The following is a 21,613-nucleotide window of genomic DNA, read 5'->3' on the forward strand; positions in this document are numbered from 1 at the left end:
TCAGTGCACCTCTGATTTAACCAGTCCTTGAGACTTCTTGTTATATGAGATAATCAATTCCATTGCTGTTTTAAGTCATGTATAGGAATTTTTTTTTAATTTTATAGCTGAAAACATCCTGGAATTTTTATTTGATATGTGAAAGAAATATAAAACATAGGAGGAAAGACACTAACTTCCTTTGGGGCAAGCTCTATAATTGTCTAGTGATAAATTTGCTTTGCTGTGCTTCCAGAATGACCTGGAAACTAACTCATGATCTTATGATACTGGAAGTTGATAACATCAGTGGGGGAAAAACACCTGTCTATTAATGCATAAGATTGCGTTTTTTAAGTAAATGAGTAGGCTCTCGTGTGACATTTTGAAATATTCAAGAAAATGACATTTTCCAGTAAGGGAGCCTGCAGCATTAGCATGAGACCAGTCAGCCCGTCCTTATTCTTCTTAAGCCCTAGCCCACCTAATTCACAGGCACCTGCTACAGCAAAGAAGGAGCTGCCTGGCTAAAATAACCTAGTTACATCAGCCTGTTAAAAATGGTCCTGGGGGTAGATTTTGCTCAGCACTGAGTTCTTTGAACAACAACAACAAAAAAAGCCAGTAACTTATTCTGCAGTTTTAGAGTTTGCTGACATTTTCTTACCAGGCATAACTATGCTTTTATTGCCAAGCCTTACTTTGAAATACCAAAGACAACTTTTCAAAAAGCACAGAGCTCAGATATCAGCATTTCCTTACCAAACAAAAATCATCTGTTTTGTTAATTAGTATTGAACCTGAATAGGGGTGCCTTCAGATACTTTCCTTGGAAAAGTTTATGGAGATTTGGCTTTTTTGGAATGCATTGTTACATAGTCTCCATCATGCCACTGTATTACAGTTCACTGTCACTGACAGAGAATCCTATTGACCTTTCACAGCAACTCACACCTTGGCCCTTCTTAAGACTGCTGAGCTATATGTATTTTTGTGTGCCTTCAGCAAGACATACTTTGAACAGTAATGCCTACGTGTATCACTAAATTTAGTTGAGCCTTTTTTGTCCTTTCTCTTGATGTCCCTCCCCTCAACAAAGCCAAAGTGTACCTTCAAAGTAGCATAAGGATGACCTTATAAAATTACTGAAGGTGTGAGCATCTCTTTGCTTCTCCTGGTTCAGAACTATTCTGGTTTCCTTATCTTGGAGCTGACATTTTCACACCCAGATTATATGCTCCTTAATGCCCCATTGCTCCTGTGGCTTCTGCCATCTGTTACTTTTACTATTGCTGCACTTTTCTAGCTTTCTGTATGTTTCTTTCTCTCTCCTGCCTCTATCCCTACCATATCTCCCATATATTTTGTCTTTCTTTCCAATAGAAAGTCATCACTAGTCAAGGAGACTCCTCTTGATCTGCACATATTATCCCTCTGGTCTCTGCATGTTGAGTGTAGATCTGAATCCTCTCCCTTTCTCAACTCTTTCTTCCATTCCCTGCTACTCAGGGGCTGCTTTTGCATGGATGCACGCATTTTCCTTTTTACATTTTTCAATACTGGAAAAACTGTAGAATTCCATCCTCTGAATAAGACGAATGTGTGGTAATGGCTGAGTATGCGTGTTTATGCCTGTAATCCCAGCAATTTGGGAGGTCTAGGAGGAAGAATTGCTTGAACCTAGGAGTTCGAAACCAGCTTGGGCAACATTAGGAGACCCCGTCTTTACGAAAAAATAAGTTAGCTAGGCATGGTGATGTGTGCCTGTAGTCCCAGACACTCGGAAGGCTGAGGTTAGAGGATTGCTTGTACCCAGGAGTTTGGGGCTGCAGTGAGCTATGATTGCAACACTGCACTCCAGTTTGGGTGAGAGATTGAGACCCTGTTTCCAAAAAAACAGTGTGATCACTAGCTCCATTCTTAAGTTTATTACATTCTTTTCAAAAATGCCCTAAGTATGTTTTCATATCTATGTTATTCCGTATGTTGGCACATCCAATATTTTTTTTGAGATGGAGTCTCGCTCTGTTGCCCAGGCTGGAGTGCAGTGGCGCGATCTCAGCTCACCACAACCTCCACCTCCTGGGTTCAAGTGATTCTCCTTCCTCGGACTCCCAAGTAGCTGGGACCACAGACGCATGCCACCATGCCCGGCTAATTTTGTACTTTTAGTAGAGATAGGGTTTCACTATATTGGCCAGGCTGGCCTCAAATTCCTGACCTCAGGTGATCTCCCCTCCTCAGCCTCCCAAAGTGCTGGGATTATAGGTGTAAGCCACCATGCCTGGGTGCATTTGCTATTTCATTTAAAATGTTTTAATGTAATTTATGCATAGAACTACCCCTCTTCCTACGTGAGCTCTTTAAGGGTATACACAGGGCATACACTACTGATTTATTGAATCAGTGAGTGGATAGATAATCAATAAGAACAATTTCATTTACTACATCACACTAGTCAGAGATAAAAATACTTCTTCATTAAGTGCAATGATATTTATATTACCACATTTGTCGGTATTATATAAATGGAACAAAATTAAAGAGTATGACCCTCCCTAAAGGCCATAGCTTTAAGAGCTTTCCCTGAACAGTTAACTAGTCTTCATTACCTGAATGTGCTAGAGTGAATCTTATTGGCCTTTCCAAAGGCTCAGATTTATTTTGGTGCCTTTTCAAGGGTAAGATGACTTACATGTTCTATTCCGGGAGTTTGATTTCAAATGTTGGCAGATTGGACCTTATTATCATGGATGGGACTAAAATTTGCACACTGTTGTCAAAGATAAATTATGTGAATCTAAGGCCAGGCACAGGGGCTCATGTCTATAATCTCAATGCTGTAGAAGGCCAAAGTGGGAAGATCACTGTAGGCCAGGAGTTTGAGATCAGTCTGGGCAACAGAGCAAGACTCTACCTCTACAAAAAAAACGTTTTATTTATTTTTTTTTTTTGAGACAGAGTCTTACTCTGTCACCCAGGCTGGGGTGCAGTAGTGTAATCTTGGCTCACTGCAACCTCTGCCTCCTGGGTTCAAGCAATTCTCCTGCCTCAGCTTCCCGAGTAGCTGGAATAACAGGCACATGCCACCATGCCCAGTTAACTTTTGTATTTTTAGTAGAGACGGGGTTTCATAATGTTGGCCAGGCTGGTTGGCCTCAAACTCCTGACCTCAGGTGATCCACCTACTTCGGCCCCCTAAAGTGCTGGGATTACAGGTGTGAGCCACTGTGCCCAGCCTAAAAAAAATTTATTTAAAGTAGCAGGGAATGGTAGTACACCCCTGTGTCTGAGCTACTTGTAAGGCTGAGGGAGAGGACCTCCTGAGCCCAGGAGTTCAAGACCAGCCTGGGCAACAGAGCAAAATCCCATCTCTACAAAAAATTCAAAAATTAGCCAGGCATGGTGACATGTGCCTGTAGTCTCAGCTACTAGGGAGGCTGAAGTGAAAGGATCACTTGAGCCAGGGAGGCCAAGGCTGCAGTGAGCTGTGATTGTACTACTGCACTGCATCCTGAATGACACAGCGAGACTCTGTCTTAAGAAAAAAAAAAAAAATTAGCCAGGCATGATGGCATGCACCTGTGTTCCCAGCTACTCAGGAGGCTGATGTGAGAGGAGAATCACTTCAGCTCAGAAGGCTGAGGTTGTAGTGAGCCATTTTCATGCCACTGCACTTTAGCCTGGGTGACAGAGTGAGACCCTGTTTCAAAATATATTAATAAATAAAAGCACAATTTTGTTTCATCTATGTGACAGTTGAATCTGACAAGTTTTTTGTTTGTTTTGTTTTGTTTTAGCAATAGAGATCAAAGTTAAAAAAACCTGACAACATTTCAGTCCAGCCTGAGTACACTTTTATTTTATTCCCTGTTAGTCTTATGGAACTGTCAGTAAAATTTATCCAAAGCCAGGCTCACAAGTACCTAATTATTTTTTAAAAGCTGTTTTCAAATACTTAAAAAATGCAAACTATTTTTCCCTACGTATTATTTTCCCCTATTCATTGGGGAAAAAATAAAGAAAGGGCCAGAAAACATTTTGTTCATGTGATAAAAGCAAATTGCGAAACAATATAGGCTATATGCTACCATTTATACAAATGTTAAAAACATACAAATCACACACACACAACAGTACTTGGTATTGCTATGGACAGCTACAATTGCAATAAAAGCTTAAGGACACGAGTGAAAAATATCCAAAACAGCTTCAGAATTATAGTTACCCCTGGGGAGAAAGGAAGGGGGAAAGAATTGAAATGGGGCACAAAAGAACTCCAATTTTATCCATAACTCCAAATTTAAGAAAGAAAATACATAAGCAAAATACTGCTGCTAACATTGTAAAAAATCTAAGTGGTGAATCTGTGGATGTTTGTAAAATTACTCTGACATTTTTTGCATCTTAGATATATTTCATAAAAATAACAAGTAAATGCATATTTTTCACTTGAAAAATTTAGAAGAGGTTAGATGTGAATACCTTTGAGAAGAAAACTAATAAACTCATTAATTAGCTCTAGGTAATATTGACATGAAACAAAAAAAACCCTAGATTCATTTTTATTTTCTGCTCTTAACCCAAAGCATTTGTGGAACAGAGACACTAAACATTTAAAAGCCTCACTACATAAAACATAATTCTTTGTTAAGTAGAAAAAGTGAAGTTATGATTTCTACCTCTATTTATGGGCATGACTGCTCTATTTTCCAAGAGAAGACAATAACAGATGCTACTAGGCATTTAGAAGACATAGAATTTGAAGTCTAAATGCAGGCAAATGCTTCTGTAATGCTGTGAAGAGCATACACGGAAATGGCAATGAGATGGAATATCAAAATTCTCGTCTCACCCCTAAATCATCCTTCTATAAGTTTCTTTTCTAGTTAGTTCCACACTCTTGGAACAGGAGTTCCCTGACCCACCTCACAGGACTTGGGACAGAGGTGTGGCTCATCTCAAACTCCTTATGGGAGGGGGAGCACACAGACAGGTAGGTGTGGGAGCTGGGCGAGCCCTTTTGGGTTCCAGCCCCATAGTAGCATCTAGGGGTGGGTGCCCGCAACTCCTGAAGCCCCAGCAGGTGTGTTACAGTGGGCTTTTAGCTCTGCCATCCACAGACAGCTTAAGTGTTAACCAGTCCAGTGCCCTCTTGGTACCCAGGTTCTTGTCTGGCATCCAGGAATAATCAGGTCACATGGACAAACTGAAGGATGGTAAATGCAGGGGATTTTATTGCCAGATGGAGGTGGCTCTCACAGGATGTGTGGAGAGCTGGAAAGGGGATGGAGTGGAAAGAGGATCTTCCCCTAGGGTTCAGCCTTCCCACAGCTGATCTCCTCTCCAATCATCCACAGTGGACTCCCGTCGATGTTTAGACGCTCCTTCTCTTCTCTCCTTTTCTTCCATGCAGCATCACTCTTTTGTTCCTCTACTCTTGTGTTCATCTGCCCATGGAGCCTGGGGTTTGAGGTTTATATGGGTACAGGTTGGGGGTGGCATGGCAGGCCAAAAGGCAACTTTTGGGCACAAAAACAGGAACACCTGTTTTCATTTAAGGCCATGGGTTTCTAGGCTTGAGGGTGGGGCCTTTGTTGGAGAACTGCCCTCTTCTACCTATTATTTCCATGTCTCCTGTTCGTATTACTCTCAGAGTGTGTACACAAATAAAGCAAAGAGATACATGGCTGACCCATTACAAAACAGTACCATTTAATGACCAAGCACAGTGGAGGACCTAGGGAGCCAAGGAATACATAAGGAGAAAGGTACAGGATCCCAGCCTATCTTTACGGAGATACGGCAGTCTGTGGTCACTCTGCACCAAGTGGTCAAATTCTTGATCCATATGCTTCACGCAAAATAAATTGCAAATATATTGTTAGGGCTAATGAAGCCTCAGCAGGTTCTAAACAAAAAGCTGAATAATTATTAGAATCTTTTACTTTTGCCTAAAAAGTGTAAAAATCTTATAGAAAAAAAAAAAGAAAAGGCAGAACTCATTTTAAAGGAGTTAGTGCCAGAGACCTATGTCAAAAGCAGCACCCAACATTAAAGAAATCATTCTGGGATAATATTAGATATCTGATGAGAAGGAGAGCTATAAAACGAAAGTACACTCAAGAGGGCTTGCTAGCCGAGAACATCCTGGGTTCTGTGCAAGGCATTCTACAACCTTTTCCCTTGATGGTTTTTACTTGCCTTAGGGGAGAGAGGTCCCAATAGCCAGGAACTTAGAACCCCAGGTAGATTTGTTTTTCCCTAAAGAAATGTTAAGGTAAGAAAAAAAAAAAAAAAGAAATGTTAAGGTAACATTTAAAGGCCTCTTCTACAACAAACAGATTAAAGGTTTGTGGAAAGAATTTACAGGCAGTGGTTCACAACCTTAGCTGCACTTCAGAATCACCTAGGGAGCTCTGGAAAACTAGGATGCATAGTGACAGCCCCAAAGAAATTGAATCAGAACCTCTGGGAGGAGGAGCCGAGGCACGGGTGATTCTGATGAGCAATAAAGAATTACTGCCAAAGGGATAGGGTGTGCTGGCCAAATGGGTTTTGGGGATAAGAGTGGGCTATGCAGGGAAGCTCAATTTATATGACGTTTGCCTATTACATGATGTAAATACTCCCATCGTGACCAATTTCAAGCTACTAATGTGAGGCTGGGAAGAGATGAGCATAATCTCCTTTCACTAGCACCTGAGTGCTAGCTCTAGCACACCACAATTAGGAGCTTTTGCTGATGAAGTTACAGTAAAGGATGGAAAGGCAGCATAGTATGTTCTGGGGTTTTTCTGCCCCCTCTATAGCAACACCCCTGACAGAAGGATGAGAGAAGAATCGCCTGGAACCAGTGGCTCCCAGGCCAGGTAGGAAGGTGAGCCAAAGAATATCCTGAGTGTCTCTTCGTGTGAAGGACACCAGGACAAGCTCTCTCTTTTTCCTGTAGAAGATCCACGTTGTAATGGAGTTGGCCTCCTGATGAAGTGAGCCTTTCTCTGGAATTCTGACCCAGTGAGGGCAGCATATGATTCATACAAGACACTGAGCCCCGGATCTCCATGACAGTACAATTGAATGTTCCTTTTTCCCCGGGGATCTGGTCATCCAGATGATTCCCGAGTGATCCCTTGGGCCTCTGCCAAATATCCCATTTGGAATATAAGGATCCTTTTCCAGATGTCTGAATGCGTGCATTTTCTCCTCTTAAATAATTAGGTTTTCTCTCAAACAGCTCCCAGCTCATTATCATAAGCCTTTCTTTCATAGGTACCAAACTAGCTTTGATAATAATAGCCAGCTTTTCTTTCGAATTTTTCTGAAAGAATTTGGTTTCTATTTTTTAGGTGTTCAGCTCTTTACATGCAAGACTGATCTTTACATCTTCCTTCAAAAGATTCTTCTCTATATTTACAGGGCAAATTTTCTCTGAATTTTTTTTGTGTGTGTGAAAATTCATGTTTTTTCTTTGATGCAATTCTGAAAGAACTTGAAGTTTCTGCCAGAGCTGTGGCCTCTCCCTTCCTGTTTTGTTTTGGTTTGGTTTTTTCCTCCTGCAATGATACTTATTCATTTGGAGACTTTTAATATGATCTTTAAGTGTGTCAATTAACTTACCTTCTTTCAGTTAGCATATACCTGGTTTCTTGTTTCTTCAAGAGGTTTTAAATAATTAACTTATCAGTACCAACCTATTTATTCAAGCTCTTTTTGGTTTATCTTCATCATCTCCACTTGTAAGTTCCCACCATCAGGCTTGCTAATCTCCCACTTCTAGCACATGTTCACCCAGAGGCTTGCTTTTTATTATTTAGAGCTTGTCCCTTGTGGCTGGGCACAGTGGCTCACACCTGTAATCCCAGCACTTTGGAGGCCGAGGCGGGAGGATCACTTGAACCCAGGAGTTCGTAGACCAGCCTGGGCAACATAGGGAGACCCTGTCTCTACAAAAAATTTAAAAATGAGCCAGGCAAGTTGGTGCACACCTGTAGTCCCAGCTACTTAGGAGGCTAAGGTGGGAGGATCGCTTGAACTGGGGAAGTTGAGGCTGCAGAGAGCCAAGATTGTGCCATTGCACTCTAGCCTGTGTAACAGAGCAAGACCAAGTCTCAAACACAAACAAAAAGCCTTATCTCATGTGCAATTTAGTTTCTAACTTATTTTTTTTTCTGTTAGATAAGGTAATTTACTCTCCCGTTCCACTTTTCACTTAATGTTTCCTTGTTTTGTTGTTGTTGCTGTTGTTTTTTGAGACAGAGTCTTGCTCTGTCACCCAGGCTGTAGTGCAGTGGTTCAGTCTCTGCTCACTGTAACCTCCACCTCCCAGGTTCAAGTCATTCTTCTACCTCAGCCTCCCAAGTAGCTGTGACTACAGGTGTGCACCACAACGCCTGGCTATTTTTTTTTTTTTTTTTCAGTAGAGATGGGGTTTCACTATGTTTGCCAGGCTGGTCTCGAACTCCTGGCCTGAAGTGATCTGTCTGTCTCGGCCTCCCAAAGTGCTGGAATTATGGGATTACACTGTTAACAATGAATGCCACCACATCCAGACCTTTATGTTTTATTGACAACCAAAATTTTCATCCAAGGCATCTTTTCTTTTTTTTAAAAGAATATTTTTTAAAAAAAAAACAGGGTTTCACCATGCTGGTCAGGCTGGTCTTGAACTCCCGACCTCAGGTAATCCGCCCACCTTGGCCACCAAAGTGCCTGGATTACAGGCGTGAGCCAACACGCCCGGCCTCAAAGCATCTTTTAGTGCTTCTGAATTTGTTTTCATTCTTGTCGTGTATTTTGAAAGCTGTTTCATTCTTGTCATGTATTTTGAAAGCTGGTTGCAGCTACTTGAAGTTGTGTGTGTTTTGATGCATATTCTAAAGACTGAATCTTTCTTTTAATGTCAGTCATAGCTCAATATGTTTTAAATGTTCCGATTTCTCTTCTGTCAGTCCTTTTCTCAAACTCTTTATTTCAAGCCCAAGAAAAGAGCTGAAAATTTCCAGCTCTTTATTAATGGCCTCCAGTTTTTCTATTTTTGATCATTTGTTCTCAAATGTGACTTCCATTAAAATTATTCGAGGTCTCTCAATTCCTTTTTTTCCTTCTTGAAATTGATTCATTTTGCCTTATTACTGAGACCACTGATGAAATTTAATGAGGTTTCAGGATTAGATACCACTAATTACCAATGTTAATTCCCTGAGTTTTGGGGATTAAATAGGAGAGTTTTCCACATAAACCCTCTAAAATATTTGGGGGTAGGTGATAGGGCCTCACAATGACAAATTACTACCAAATAGTTTATTTTTGTTTTTGTGGGTTTTTTTTTTTGTTGTTGTTGTTTGTTTTTGACAGTCTTGCTCTGTCACCCAGGCTAGAGTGCAGTGATGTAATCTCGGCTCACTGCAACAACCGCCTCCCTGGCTCAAGCAGTTCTCCTGTCTCAACCTCCTGAGTAGCTGGGATTACAGGCATGTGCCACCATGCCCGACTAATTTTTGTATTTCTAGTAGAGACGGGGTTTCACCATGTTGGCCAGGCTGGTCTTGAACTCCTCACCTCAAGTGATCCACCTGCCTCAGCCTTCCAAAGTACTGTTGTTACAGGCATGAGCCACTGCGCCCAGCCAATATATATATTTTTAAAGGTTTCTGTACTGCACTTGTAACTTTAGCCTAAGTTTCTAATTTTAAAAAATTATAATGACCTTATTTTTTTAGTGCTGTTTTTAGGTTTACAGCAAAATTAAGCAGAAAACACAGAGAGTTCCCATATCCCCACCTGTTCCCAAATATGCACAACCTCCACCACTATAAACATCCCACACTACAGTGATACATTTGTTACAACTATTGAACCTACACAAATACATCATTATCAACCAAGGTCCATAGCTTACATTAAGGTTCACTCCTGGTGTTACACATTCTTTGGGTTTTGAAAAATGTTTAATGGCATGTATCCACCATTGCAGTATTGTACAGAAGTCTCACTGCCCTAAAAATCCTCTGTGCCCTGCCTATTCACACCCTTTCTCCCTAATCCATTGTAACCACTCATGTTTTTACCATCTCCAAAAAATATTGCCTTTTCTAGAATGTAACATACTTGGAATTATACAGTATTTAGCTTCCTCCTTCCTTCCCTCCTTTCTTCCTTCCTTCCTTTCACTGCAACCTCCATCTCCTGGTTTCAGGCGATTCTCCTGTCTCAGATTCCCGAGTACACGGGATTACAGGCACCTACCACAAGGTCTGGCTAATTTTTGTATTTTTAGTAGAGATAGAGTTTTGCCATGTTGGCTAGGCTGGTCTTGAACTCCTGGCCTCAGATGATCCACCTGCCTCAGCCTCCCAAAGTGCTGGAATTACAGGCATGAGCTACCACACCCAGCAATATGTAGCCTCTTAAAAATTATTCCGAATGAGGTTAAGATTGTAAAAAATTTGATGTCTTTCTCCTATAGGGCAAAAGTGGCCAGTTCTTTGTCTCTACTTGCAAAAACTTCTAATAATTGGAAATATGACTATGTATACCACTACTTTCTACCAGCAATCCATGAGGACCTGGGCATGAGATGAAGTCCCTGGTTATGCTGCCACCACCTGGCACAGTGTCCCAAGGACGGGTGTGACACAGAGCATCATCGTCATCACTCTGGACCCTCAGGTTGCCAGGACACTGCCAGCCACATCAGATGCAGAGAGCACCAGCATGCATTGCACTAGAACCAAACCAGCAGTGGGCAACAGGCACAAACCTCCGTGGAAGCAGGGAAGGAGAGCCTACAAAACACTAGCCAACAGCTCTTCCTCTCCTGAGTACATATTTCATTCTGAGGCCATGAGGGCTTTATTCTAGCCACAAAGGTTACAGAAAACTCCCCATTCTCAGCTCTCTCCTTGATTTTTGTCTAACCTTTGAATGTGAATGGGGTAATTTACTGGAGGAGTCATAGAGGATCATACAAATGGTTTCAACTTACTTCACTACTTTTAACTTTAAAAAGCTAAGGACGGGCCAGGTGTAGTGTATCACACTTGTAATCCCAGCACTTTGGGAGGTCAAGGGAGGCGGATCAGGAGGCCAGCCTGGCCAACATGGTGAAACCTTGTCTCTACTCAAAATACAAAAATTAGCTGGGCATGGTGGTGGGTGCCTGTAATCCGAGCTACCCGGGAGGCTGAGGCAGGAGAATTGTTTGAACCTGGGAGGTGGAGGTTGCAGTGAGCCGAGATTGCGCCCTTGCACTCCAGCTTGGGAGACATGGTAAGACTCCATCTCAAAAAAAAAAAAAAAACTAAGGACAAAGCAAGTGGTACTTTCAAAGTCTTCACATTTCTAGAATGTGGAGTCTAACTGTGAGCAAGGAAAGAATTGTTTTCGCATGATTCCTGCATGTGGTGGTGAAATGTTTGATGACATAGAAGCCCTTCAGGTTGTTGCTGTTCAGAATAATAATCTGAGGGGGTACTGAGTACTGGAGGGAGCTCCTCTCACAAAGGCAGGAATATTGGGCCACCTGAGAATCTTTTCAATGTGGCACCTAGGCCTGGAGCCAGGACTGGTCCAGTTCAATGAGTAGCTCTATCTTGTTAACAATGAAACTGTGGCTCATCTGGGGCTTGGTTGATTTTAACTGGGTAGGGATGAGTAGGTTTGCTGACCTCAGCTGGCCTTGCTCATGTGTCCCAGGGTTGCCTCGGGGTCAGCTGATCTGGGCTAAGCTGGGCAGCTCTTCTAATCTCAGCTGGACTTGCTCATGTGTTTTGGGGTCAGCAGGGGGTCAGCTGATATGACTGGGCTGGGCAAGCTCAGTGTCTCTCTGTGTCAGCAGCAAGTCAGTTGATGTAGGCTGGCCCTAGCTATGCACTGGGACCTGCCTTACCTGTGTCTCATCCTCTTCCTAGAACAGTAGGAGAGCTCACTCCTGTCTTCTGGCTATAGCAGAGTCACAGGAAAGCCTTTGGTGGGTAATTATCCAATTTGCATTTTGAAACATTTTCTCTGGCTGCAAGATGTCAGCAACTATTTTGATGGCCCTTTCTCTCCATGAAGTCCTCATCCTCAGGGAAACAAAAAGTTGTCTGGAACTGGGATATAGAGTAAGTGCAGATGTGAATGCCCATTGCTTCTTTCATTTCTACGGTTCACTTCACCAGCTCCAGAACCACACCATCTTTGACAGGACCTGTACCTGCAAAATGCAGGCCTTGTACTCTCCCTCCTTCCCCATCTAACTCCATCTTGAAACAAAAGCTTGAATCTAGTTAGCAGGATCTACATCACACGTATGCACCCTAACAAGAAGGAAATCTTGGAAAGCGAGTTTTGGGTTCTACATTGAGAAGGCAGGATTTCTTCTGAGGAACTGTGATAACGAGAAGAGACTGTTTGGGAAATTTGGGGCAGCTGTGAATGACAGATGTTCATGACAACTGCTGTACCTGTCTCATGTGATCTGGCTACTCAGGATGTAGCTGCTCATCTATAGACTGAAAGTAAAGCAAAGCATTGCCGTTTAAGGTGGCTTGTAGAAGCACTCTGCCCAACAGGGACAGAGAAGGATAAACTGGCCCAATTTCATCCTCTTTCAGGAAATCTGAAAGTGAGACATACAAAGAGGGTCAGCAGTGAACAGGCAGAGAAAGTTTACAAGAATGGGAGTCAGACAAAAGTAGGAAGCAGAGCGCCACCATCATCAGAGTCAGATGTGATAGTTACCAACCCTGTTGTGGTGTCACTACATTTGAGACAGTGTGTGGACTAAGATTCTAGTTGATGTGGAGCCTGATGTAGAACTCCCATCACATAAGACTTGAACACATCTCTAATCTTGCAGTATAAAAAAGCCAACCCACTGCACCCACTAAAAAAGATAAAACACAATATAAAGCAGCGAATTCTGTGTCCAAAGTTTGCCCACAAGATTTGAGCTCCTAAAGGCGCTGTGTCTGGTTAATTTGTGTATCATCCCCAAGCATCTAGTACTTTTGGGAAGCACTCAGGAGATGGTCGTTGAAGATTGAAATGAGGGTTTTAGCAATAAATGCTATGGGATTCAGAGTATAGAACAATCACTTTTATAACTGTAGTGTACTACGTATGCTGGGTTTATCCTCTCACCACAGATCCATTATCTCCTTTCCTCTGCTCTCCTCTGTACCTTACAGGGATGATTTCCAAGAACTGCATGCCCTGTGCTCCCTTATTCTGTGGATTCTTGTTGGGAACGGCCAAAGAGAAGCACTACTCCTGGTAATGGAAAGAGGGAAAGAGGAATTGGTTTCCTACCACCTTCTTTTTTTTTTTTTTTTTTGAGACAGAGTTTCGTTCTTGTTACCCAGGCTGGAGTGCAATGGCGTGATCTCGGCTCACCGCAACCTCCACCTCCTGGGTTCAGGCAATTCTCCTGTCTCAGCCTCCTGAGTAGCTGGGATTACAGGCACGCACCACCATGCCCAGCTAACTTTTTGTATTTTTAGCAGAGACGGGGTTTCACTATGTTGACCAGGATGGTCTCGATCTCTTGACCTCGTGATCCACCCGCCTCGGCCTCCCAAAGTGCTGGGATTACAGGCTTGAGCCACTGCACCCGGCTTCCTACCACCTTCTATGGCCACAGAAAAGGGAAAGTTTCTCTGCCAGGTTGTCTCTTTTTCATGGCTCTAGCTGCCCAGCCTCTGGTGACACTGTACCTTTCCCTTGTCTCTTCAGGCCTGCAGTGGTAATAGATTTTAGCTGCCATTAATCCCTGGGTACTTTACTAGCCTTTGATAGGTCCCTCAATCCTACCTACCCCTTCGAAAATAGTCCCTTTATTAAACTCTTCGGTGAAACCCATTAAATGTGTCATCTATTTCTAGCCAGCACCCTGACTGATACATTCTATTCCTATTCTAAAAAGGAGGGAATAGTTCTGTCACTGTCCCCAAGTAGTCTTACTGCCTAACCTTAGGAAGTAGGGTAAGTTCACACAGTCTGAAAGAATGTGCAAAACAGCTTTTTGCTTCTAGCACTGGAGATACAGGAGTTAATTCCTCTGTTTCCTCTAGCAGTTTCTACTCACCCAGATTCTCTCACTGGGGCCAGGTCTCAACCTCTCCTTCTTCCATTCCCATAGAAGAGAAGTCTTCTCCCTGTAGTCAGTCTTTCTTTCTCTCCCCTCTCTCTCTCTCTCTCTCTCTCTCTCTCTCTCTCTCTCTCTCTCCTCTCTCTCTCTCTTTAACCTTTCTCTTGACTCCAGGGACCTATTGCTCCTGGTGCTGACTGTCAATCTTTGGACCTGGTCTGGTTTTTCCAGATGGGGTTGGGGTTTCCAATACTGGAAGCTCAAGGTAGAAGGAGAAAAAAAGAGACCTTCTTAGTGGTCTGCCCTCAGGCTGTGGTGTCTATAAAATAATCAGATGGTTTTAACAGGTAAGGTTAAACATCCTGTAGATGTTTCCTGCATTTGCTGGAACGTTTGCTAAATGCCTGGGTGTCTTCAATTAGGTTGACTCCGGGAAAAGAAAGGGAAAAAGTGGAGAGGGGACCTCCATCTTACCACCTTAGAAACTATTTCTTCAAGGCTGGTTGTGGTGGCTCATGCCTATAATCCCAGCACTTTGGGAGGTCTAGGCGGGCAGACCACTTGAGGTCAGGAGTTTGAGACCAGCCTTGCCAATATGGTGAAACCCTGTCTCTACAAAAATACAAAACTTAGCCAGGCATGGTGGATGCACCTGTAATCCCAGCTACTTGGGAGGTTGAAGCAAGGAGAATTGCTGGGAAGTGGAGGATGAAGTGAGCCAGATCACACCATTGCACTCCAGCCTGGGTGTGGCAGCAAGACTCTGTCTCAAAAAAAAAAAAAAAGAAAAAGAAAAAAAGAAAAGAAAAACAAAAGAAGTAAGACCCGAGCTGAGCTTTGAAAACTAGGTAAGATTAGGTGCCTGGTGGCTCACACCTGTAATTCCAGCACTTTGGGAGGCTAGGATAGGCAGATCAATTTTAAGTTCGGGAGTCTGAGACCAGCCTGGGCAACATGGTGAAATTTCATTTCTACAAAAAATACAAAAATTAGCAAGGCATGAAAATTAGCATGGCACCGTCCTGTTGTCTCAGCTACTCGAGAGGCTGAGGTGGGATGATGGCTTGAGCCTGGGAGACAGAGGTTACAGCAAACTGAGATCACGCTACTGTACTCCAGCCTAGGTGACAGAACGAGACACAAGACCCTGTCTCAAAAAATAATACTAATAATAATTGAAAAAGAGATAAGATTAAACAACGTATAAGATGACAAAAGGCCTTTCAAAAAGATGTGAGCAAAGAAGATGCACAAATGTAGCATTTGGGAAGAAATTGGTATACCACTTTGTCCAGTTGATGTAAACAAGTAGGGGGAGATGGGTTTGGAGAGCTGACTAAAGAACCAGTTTGGGATGGTTTAAGTGCTAGAATAAGAGTTTTAAAGACTCTTTAAAGGTTCTTGGCAAGGCAGTTTTTCATAATTCACATATAAAATGAGTTGGAAGGGTAGATAAAATGACAAGTTAAAAAACAAACACAGTTATTTGGCCGGGTGTGGTGGCTCATGCCTATAATCCAAGCACTTTGGAGGCCTGTTGGGAACCCAGGCTAAGCTGATGCAATTGGAACAAAAGGTTGCATCAGCCCTCCCCGCCAAAAGCAAGTTGCATCAGCCCTCCCCGCCAAAAGCATGCCCCGGGCGTGGTGGCGGGCCACCAATGGAGGACCTGATCACGCGCAAGACATGCCTCAGGGCCACCAATGGAGGACCTGATCACGTGCAGGACATGCATGGCTGCACCAATGGGGTAGCTGATCATGAGCTGAGCACTCGTCTCCTAGCCTATCAGAACTACTTCCCCTTTCCCTCTCTACCCTCTCCCCTCCCTATATAAGGAACCCATTTTGAAATAAACTTTGCAGCTTGATCAGAACTTTTGTCTTGCTGCCATTCTTCGCGCCTCTTGTCCCATCCCTTCTCATCCACGATAGGTTTGCCCGGGTTCCTGTCTGTTGCTCTGCAGGCCGGAGCAAGTGGCGCCCAGACGTGGGGCTCGATGCCGGCCTCCGTGGACCGCCGTCCCCATTAACCGCCGGCCCCGTTAACTGGTTCCCCGCACGGAGCACCGCGGACCACCCGACCGCGAGCCGACTCCTGGAAGTTCGTTCTTCGACGGCGGCATTACTCAGGTAAGACCCAATCATGGGACAAGCATCTTCACACAGTGAAAATGATCTCTTTATAAGTCAGTTAAAGGAATCTCTCAAGGTGCGCAGAATTCGGGTTCGCAAGAAAGACCTTGTCTCCTTTTTTAGTTTCATTTTTAAAACATGTCCATGGTTCCCCCAGGAAGGGTCTATTGACTCTCGTGTTTGGGGACGTGTTGGTGATTGTCTGAACGACTATTACCGTGTTTTTGGTCCTGAGACTATTCCGATCACCACTTTTAATTATTATAATTTAATAAGGGACGTCCTTACTAATCAGGGCGACTCCCCTGACATTCAACGCCTCTGCAAGGAGGGTCACAAAATTCTTATTAGCCACTCCCGACCTCCATCTAGACAAGCCCCTGTAACAATTACCACCTCTGAAAAGGCCTCCTCTCGCCCTCCCTCTAGGGCCCCTTCTACCTGCCCCTCGGTTGCAATTGACATTGGTTCAGATGATACAGGGCAGTCTTCACTGTACCCCAACCTTGCAACCCTTACGGACCCCCCCATTCAAAGTCCTCATTCTCGGGCGCATCCTCCGCCCCAACATTTGCCCTTGCTTGCTAATTCTAAAACCTTGCATAACTCGGGTAGTCAGGATGATCAACTAGATCCCGCCGATCAAGCAGATCTGGAAGAGGCAGCTGCCCAATATAACAACCCTGATTGGCCCCAACTAACTAACACCCCGGCATTGCCACCTTTCCGGCCGCCGCCCTATGTTCCTACAGCAGTGCCCCCAGTGGCAGTCGCGGCTCCGGTCTTACATGCCCCCACACCAAGTGCTTTTGCCCCCTCCACAGCTCAAAATTTATCCAATAAAACCTCCATTCAAGAAACTGTAGTCATCCTCAAAGAAATCCAGACTTTAGCTTCAGAATTGTCCAATTTGGCCCTTCTACCTCCCGCGGGAGTTATGGCTTTTCCCGTTACTAGAAGTCAGGGACAGGTTAGCTCCAATACCATGGGCCGAGGGTCTCCTCACCCTGACACGCACACCATCCCTGAGGAGGAGGAAGCAGACTCCGGAGGATCTGACTCAGAGGATGAGGACGGTGAAAGCTCAGAGCCCACCGAGCCTACATACACCCATACCTATAAGCGGCTAAATTTAAAGACAATAGAAAAAATTAAATCTGCTGTTGCTAATTATGGTCCTACCGCCCCGTTTACCGTGGCCCTAGTAGAAAATCTCTGTGAAAGATGGCTTACTCCTAGTGATTGGTTTTTCCTGTCCCGCGCTGCGCTCAGTGGAGGTGATTTTGTCCTTTGGAAGTCTGAATACGAGGAGACCGCTAAACACTTTGCAGAGCGCAACGCGCGCAAAGCCTCCTCCAAAGGGTGGACCCTTAAAAAATTCCTTGGCTCCAGCCCTTACCAAAGCAACGAAAAACAGGCCCAATTCCCCCCAGGGCTTTTAACCCAGATTCAGTCCGCAGGCCTAAAAGCCTGGAAGCGACTCCCCCAGAAAGGAGCGGCCACTACTTCCCTTGCAAAAATCAGACAAGGCCCAGATGAGTCATACAGTGATTTTGTAAGCCGTCTCCAGGAGGCGGCAGATCGCCTTTTTGGCTCCGGGGAAAGTGAGAGCTCCTTTGTAAAGCACCTAGCCTATGAAAATGCTAACCCCGCTTGCCAAAGTGCAATTCTGCCAAATAATTGCACCCCCAGCTTACCCTTTAGAGTCCAGCCCATGCCTTCCCAAGTATACCCTTGCTTCTTTAAAGGTGCACAAAACAACAGCTTTGATATTCCGGTTGGCGTTGCCAACTTTGTAAACTGCTCCAGTAGTTCCAACCACAGTGAGGCCCTTTGCCCTGGCCCAGGCCAAGCTTTTGTTTGCGGCAACAACCTCGCCTTTACTGCTCTGCCTGCAAACTGGACAGGGTCATGTGTGTTAGCCGCCCTCCTGCCAGATATAGACATTATTTCTGGTAATGACCCTGTCCCTGTCCCTACCTTTGACTATATTGCAGGGCGGCAGAAACGAGCCGTTACACTGATTCCCCTGCTAGTGGGATTGGGTGTCTCTGCAGCAGTCGCTACCGGTACAGCAGGACTCGGGGTGGCTGTTCAATCTTACACAAAACTTTCCCATCAACTTATTAACGACATCCAAGCCTTGTCTAGCACCATCAATGACTTACAGGACCAACTAGATTCCCTAGCCGAAGTAGTCCTACAAAACAGAAGAGGCTTAGACCTACTCACTGCAGAACAGGGAGGTATCTGTTTGGCTCTACAGGAACGTTGCTGCTTTTATGCCAACAAGTCAGGAATTGTCCGAGATAAAATAAAAAATCTACAAGAAAACCTCGAACGAAGACGCAAGGCACTTGCAGATAATCCCTTCCTCACCGGCCTCAATGGACTTCTCCCTTACCTCCTCCCCTTCCTTGGACCCTTATTCGCTATCATCCTGTTCTTCTCTTTTGCCCCCTGGATCCTAAGACGAGTAACAGTGCTAATCAGGAATCAGCTTAATTCCCTACTGGGAAAGCCCATACAAATCCACTATCACCAACTAGCAACGCGTGATCTAGAATATGACAGACTGTAGCCGGTTCCCCTCCTACGGGAGCAGCATACCGCTCGACACTATGCTTTACGAAGGTAATGGACACCGCTAGGTGCAAGGCAAGGCACTGCAAGGAGAGGCCTTACTAAGGCTACTGTCGAGTCTCCTGAGAGGTAAGCTGGCTTGCATAGAGGTTGGTACTCGAAAAATCCTCTCCTCCCAAAAAGGTACCTGTAAGCCTGAAAATTAAGGCTCAGGAGGAGCACAGCCTCTACCTCCCCTAGCTGGTTAAGGTCCGCCTCCTCTTTTTTAAAGAAAAAGGGAGGAGATGTTGGGAACCCAGGCTAAGCTGATGCAATTGGAACAAAAGGTTGCATCAGCCCTCCCCGCCAAAAGCAAGTTGCATCAGCCCTCCCCGCCAAAAGCATGCCCCGGGCGTGGTGGCGGGCCACCAATGGAGGACCTGATCACGCGCAAGACATGCCTCAGGGCCACCAATGGAGGACCTGATCACGTGCAGGACATGCATGGCTGCACCAATGGGGTAGCTGATCATGAGCTGAGCACTCGTCTCCTAGCCTATCAGAACTACTTCCCCTTTCCCTCTCTACCCTCTCCCCTCCCTATATAAGGAACCCATTTTGAAATAAACTTTGCAGCTTGATCAGAACTTTTGTCTTGCTGCCATTCTTCGCGCCTCTTGTCCCATCCCTTCTCATCCACGATAGGTTTGCCCGGGTTCCTGTCTGTTGCTCTGCAGGCCGGAGCAGAGGCCAAGGTGGGCAGATCACCTAAGGTCGGGAGTTCAAGATCAGCCTGACCAACATGGTGAAACCCCATCCTTAAAAAAATAAAAATAAAAAAAAAAACACAGTTATTCAAATGTGAGATTGTAAAGGGCTATGCCCCAGTAGTGGTCCTTGAAAACTTTATAGAAGAAACTACACTTTGCTTGTGGGCTAAATGTGGTAAAAAGGAAAAGTAGAAGATAAGAATGACTTCAAAGTTTTAAAATTGAGAGACTGAGAGAATGACATGCTTAGGTAAGAATAGGAAAACTTAGAACAGCTATGAATACTTTTGGATGAAAGATTTCAGTTTAAAGTATACTACCTTTAGATGGCTACAGTGCCTCCTAGTGGAGTTGGAAATGGAGGCCTGAAACCCAGTGAGTATTGGAGACAATTGCAAAGGTGATTGATTATTTGAAGTTGTGAGCGGGTGATAGCTCTGAGAAAGACTTTGCTTTAAATCTGTGGGTCAAGAACTAAGCTCTGTCATTTGCAACAGCATAGGTTTACCTAGAGGATGTTATATTAAGTGAAATAAGTCAGGCAGAAAAAGAAATACCACATGATCTCATTCATATGTGGACTCTAAAATATTGGAACACAGAGAAACAAGAGTGTAGAGTGATGATTGCCAGAATTGGGGAGGGAAATAGGGAGATGCTGGTCAGAGGGCATAAACTTTGAAATGAAAGGTGAAAAGGTTTGGGGAATCTACTGTAGAGCACAGTGACTATAATTAATAATACTATATTGCATAATTGAAGGTTGCCAAGAAAGTAGATTTTCAGAGTTCTCACCACAAGAAAATGATGTGCATGAGGTCATGAATGTATTAATTAGCCCAATTTAGCCATTCCACAATGTATATATATTTCAAATCATACTGTATACCATAAATACATACAACATTTATTTGTGAATTAAAGAAATAATTTTTTTCATTGGAAGAACATACAAAAAAAATTCTTAAATAAAAAATATTTTTAAAGAATCAATTTTTAAAATAAAATGTAAAAAACAAAACAGGCCAGGCACAGTTGCTCACGCCTGTAATCCCAGTACTTTGGGAGGCCGAGGTGGGCAGATCACGAGGTCAAGAGATCAAGACCATCCTGGCTAACATGGTGAAACCCCAACTCTATTAAAAAAATAAATAAATAAACAAATCAAAAAACTAGCACCTTTCAGGAGCTGAAGAAGAAAACAAATTTGTTAAGGGAGTCAGTACAGAAACAATTTGAAAAATGGGCAAAGAAAAAGGTAGAGAAATAAGACAGCATAAGAAAACCAAGGAGTGATTTTCCAGAAAGGGTAAGCTTCGCATTTGGATTTTAACACATCCATCACAGCCTTTGCAAAACTATCCTTCAAGATTTAAAAAATAAAATCAGAGAATAAAGCAATGAGACAAACTGTGTGAAAAAGTTGTGTTAAATTGGGACAATGTGAACATGAAAATAAGTAAGACTGAGTGTGGTGGCTTACACCTGTAATTCCAGCTTTGGGAGGCTGAGGCAGGAGGATCACTTGAGCCCAGGAGTTCAAGACCAGCCTATATCTACAAAAAACTTCTAAAAAAGTTATCCAGGCATGTTGGCACATGCCTGTAGTTCCAGCTACTTGAAAGCTGAGACGGGGCCTTGAGTCCAGGAGGTCAAGGCTGCAGTGAGCCATGATTGCACTCCAGCCTGGGTGACAGAGTGAGACCCCACTCACACACACTCACACACACACACATACACACACACACACAAAAGATAGCAAAAGGTGATCACATACTGAGTAAAATGGGAATCCATTACAGTTGTGTTCAAACTTGTCCAAAAAAATAAAGAAAGAAAGAAAACACTACCCTAGAAATATCAATCTACATTATTAAACATTGATGTTATCCTGAAGCCACTGGAAGGTGTATCAGATGACTTCTTACAATTAACAGAAAACTCAATTCAAATTAGCTTAAACAATATAACTGGATGATTGTTGGCTTGTTCTCCTGAAAAGACCACAAGTTAGGCAGGTTTTAAGGTTGGTCTAATCTGAAGGAAAATGCCCATAATTCCTTTGTTTTTACTTTCTTCCAGCAGCCAGCCAT

Source organism: Saimiri boliviensis, chromosome 2, assembly GCF_048565385.1.
Source record: "Saimiri boliviensis isolate mSaiBol1 chromosome 2, mSaiBol1.pri, whole genome shotgun sequence".
Taxonomy (NCBI): Eukaryota; Metazoa; Chordata; class Mammalia; order Primates; family Cebidae; genus Saimiri; species Saimiri boliviensis.